Source organism: Pinus tabuliformis, chromosome 2_1, assembly GCF_031772625.1.
Source record: "Pinus tabuliformis cultivar Carrire ecotype Pingquan chromosome 2_1, CPIR1, whole genome shotgun sequence".
In the NCBI taxonomy this organism is placed as follows: Eukaryota; Viridiplantae; Streptophyta; class Pinopsida; order Pinales; family Pinaceae; genus Pinus; species Pinus tabuliformis.
The window spans coordinates 415,105,069-415,109,274 of record NC_142299.1 but is presented as its reverse complement, the minus strand read 5'-3'; the positions used below and the strand labels follow the sequence as shown (position 1 = coordinate 415,109,274).

The 4,206-nt window shown below is 36.2% G+C and overlaps 1 pseudogene; it reads right to left on the bottom strand.

The window, feature by feature from the left end:
• Positions 1-238: 238 nt before the first annotated feature.
• Positions 239-1,819, bottom strand: LOC149200674 (F-box protein At1g10780-like; annotated as a pseudogene).
• Positions 1,820-4,206: the final 2,387 nt, after the last annotated feature.

Below are 4,206 nucleotides of genomic sequence, written 5' to 3'. Positions count from 1 at the left end.
TTCAAAAATAAAAGTAAATGAGATGAAACTCAAGTCTGATTCTTAAATAATTTCCAATTTGAGATTTACAGAATTATAGAGCACATCAATTGTATTTCCCAAAAATAGGGTAGGCACCTTAATCTCTGATGCCCCAAGTACAAAAATCATAACTCTTTAAACCATAAGATTGTGTTGCTTCCAGAACCTCCCATAAGAGGTAAGCCAAAAGCATCAAGCATCGAAACCCTAAATTGATTTACTTAATTGTGACAACCTAATTCATAAGCTTGAACCTCATAACCTGCTCAAAGAATTTGTCTACAGTTTCTTGGTAGTTCTTCATTTGGGAAATTCGTATAATCAATTCTTTTGGTTTTGGGTTGTATTTAACTAAGGACATTAACGTCATCATTTTCTGTTCAGCATTCAAAGGTGACCTCACTGTAATCAAAATATTTTCCAAGCAAGGTATGGTGAACAAGGAGTCCAACTGCAAGATAAAATATACAACTTTAGAAGAAAAAATTAATACAAATCTTTCATTGAGCTTTCCATTTTCCAACAAAAACACTTACCAAAAAATAAAATGCAAAGATAGCAACCAACATCCCAAACAATATGTTATAAGTTAGAGATGAACAAACTTTCTTGTGCCAAGTTGTTTCTTTGTGACAACGCAACAAACATGGCACAATGTGTTTCAAAATTGGTTAATCCTGTATGGCTATTGAAAAAATCAACAAATTCCATCTCAGGAAAGGGTTGGAGTCTTTCTGCATCTCTGCTAAACTCAATTTTCATTACCAAATGCTTCACATCAGTTGCAGATTGCAAAACTGTGTTTATAGCATCCCAATATCACTGCACTCCCTGAATGGACAGATACTCTAAATACTTCAACCTTATTTACTTTCCTAGGAAATAAAAAAATTTGAAATATTACAAAAACAAAGCAAGACAAAAATCAGAATAAAAATATGCATTTAAAAGAAAATGAAATAAAATAGAAGAACCGAAAGAAAATATGTAAGACCATCTTAAAACATAATATGTAATCCTGCATTGTTTGCTATTGAAAGTTGCCTTAGGGAGTGAATTCCCTTTACACGAATCCAAGCAGCTCCTTGTACTTCAAAGGATTGAAGTTTGGGAGTAGTTATGTTGACAGAGAAATCACTTATACCATAAAAATCCAATCTGCACTGCTCTAGGAGCTGCAAATCAATGATCACCACTTTGACACCATCACAGCCTAGCAAAGACAAACACTTTAGCATCAGACATGCAAGAATGATGCTGGATAAATAAAAATCACGTGTATGAATACCAACAACTTCCAGTGTATGAAGGCTCATGAAAGGGCTCCAATTTAGTGCTTGTGATAGATGAACACCCGTAACTTGAGGCTTTCAAGATGAGGCAAGGAACAAATGTAATCAAGCTTAGTGGGAGAATTAGGTATAGGACCTTTTACTACAAGATTATCGAGTCAAAGTTCAAGTACTTCAATGAATTGCATGTGTGTGACAACCAAGCTTGTAACCTATTGCCAGAAAAATGGCAATAAATAGTTAGCCCTTCTAATGCAGATGTTGAAAATACCATGCAGCTTACAACAACATCTGGCTCAGTCAATCCCTCGTCACAAACACTTCTCGAAAAATAAAGGCTCTGAATGTTTCTCATTGCCTCTATCCATTTTTTACAAACACAACAACACATGGTCACATCTCTGGTATTCTTGACAAATGAGAGCATGCGATGCACTACTGCATCATGGAAAGACATCCATAATCCCCTTCAAAGAATCATCATCAATATCCATGGTGTCAGCCATTGCAAAGGTTATTTTTTCTTCACAAACAACTATCAGGAATCTGACCATAACCCAATAATGTCAACCTCCTAAAAACCAGTCCTTGGATATATAAATTTTATTGCTATCTCCTCCTTCAATCATATATATGAAGAATTTCAATAGGAAACCTAAATGAAATCTCAAAAGCCCAAAAGGGTATAGACTACAGCTCGAAGGATAATTAAATCACAAACTCCATAGAATACATTAAAACTCAGATTGTCAACGTACGAGGAAAGTTCAACAAATTCGATGAACCTTTTTGAGCCAATACTGATTTTCGCAACAAAAATACATAAAATTAGAAACCCACATAAAACCCATCAAAATTGAAGCTTGAAACCAATGAAATGAAACCTAGATCAGTCAATGCAAAGGAAAAACTATTGATGCAGAGGATTTTCACACTGCAATACACACACTGACCTATGATTTCGCCCATAAACCTATTTGAGCATTTTAGAAAATTTAATAATGCAATGGTGAGATTCAACAAAAGATGTTTTCAGAAAATGAAGAGATACAACGGAACCTTACTTACCTAGAGGATATTGAAACAGTGAAGGAGCCATGGTGGGTCTTCCAATAATATTTGTGTGGTCCATCTCTCCTCTTTCATTTTGCTTTTGCAGGTACCTACAATGATTTTAATGTCAGGCCAGGCAGTAACTCTTCAAAAACAATTCATTTATTTTCATTCAGATTAGTCTTTATTATATACATGAGGGAGAGACTGTTCATTTCATCTCCCGGTGACTATTCATATTCTCTATTATTTATTTACATCAATTTCAATTATTCATCCAATCATGATGATTAGGTGTCAACATTCCCCCCCTTAATCTGAAGGGATGTTGGTGAGTCCAAGCATCATTCTGACCCTTTCAAGCGTTTCTCTTCCAAGCGCTTTGGTGAAGATGTTTACAATTTGCTCATTAGTGGAACAATAGCGGAGATGGATTGTTTTGGCCTCAACATGATGTCGAATTAGATGATATTTAGTATTGATGTTCTTCGTTCGATCATGGAACTTTGGTTTCTTGGCCAATTTTATTGCCGAGGTATTGTCAATCATGAGTGGAGTCAATTGTACTTGTTTTACCTGCAAATCTTCAAGAATTTTCCTGAGCCACACAATTTCTTTTGTTGCCTCAGCTACTGCCACATATTCTACCTCTGTTATGGAATCTGCTGGAACTGATTGTTTGCGTGATCTCTAGGAGATAGCTCCTGATCCAAGACTCATAGCGTAACCTGAAGTAGATACCCTAGTTTCTTTATCTCCATCGAAGTCTGAATCGGAATATCCAATCAAGCTGAAGCTGTCCACTTATGTATACTTGATTCCAAAGCCTTGATTTCCCTTCAAGTACCTTAGAACTCTTTTTTCAGCAGACCAATGTCCCTCACAAGGCTTTTTCATAAACCTGGAGAGGATTCCAACAGCGAATGAAATTTCTAGTCTAGTAGTAGTTAGGTAGTTGAGACTTCCTACAAGTTGTCTATACTTTGTTGCATCCTCAAATTCCTTTCCTTCAATAGATGTGAGTTTTAAGTTTTGTTCCATTGGAGTAGTAATAGGATTGCATTCTGTCATGCCAAACCTGTTCAACAGATATCCAATGTACTTCTTTTGAGAAAGGAATATGGACTTCGGATGTTGAGTTACTTCAATACCTAGATAGTGATGAACATATCCCAAATTAGTCATTTCAAAACCTTTCTTCAATTCCTTCTTTATGGATGCAATGTAGCTTTCATTGTTCCCTGTCATCAAAAGATCATCTACATATACCAAAAGATATACAATTGTTTGGCCAACATTCTTGACAAATAAAGTTGCATCATCAAGATCATAATGTTTTAAATTTAGTTTCAGAAGATGCTCAGTTAGTTTTTCATACCAGGCTCATGGTGCTTGTTTGAGGCCATACAAGGATCTCACAAGTTTGCATACTTTATGTTCATGTCCTTTCACAGCAAATCCTTTAGGCTGGGACATAAAAACATTCTCTTTTAGATCTCCATTCAAGAAAGCAGTTTTTACGTCCATTTGATGGACTTTCCAACTGTTCTGAGCTACTAGGGCAAAGAGTGTCCGGATGGTAGCCCATTTTGCTGTGGAGGCAAAAGTCTCCTCATAATCGCCCCCTTCCTTTTGTGAAAAACCTTTTGCCACAAGCCTGGCTTTGTGCTTGTCAAGTGAGCCATCAACTTTATACTTGTTCTTGTAGACCCACTTGCAACCAATTGGTTTGGTTCCTAAAGGAGGATCAACTAGCTTCCAAGTGCCATTCTTTACCAGGGCATCATACTCCTTTTGCATTGCTTTTATCCATTCATCATGAGAAGTAGCTTCTTTGAAG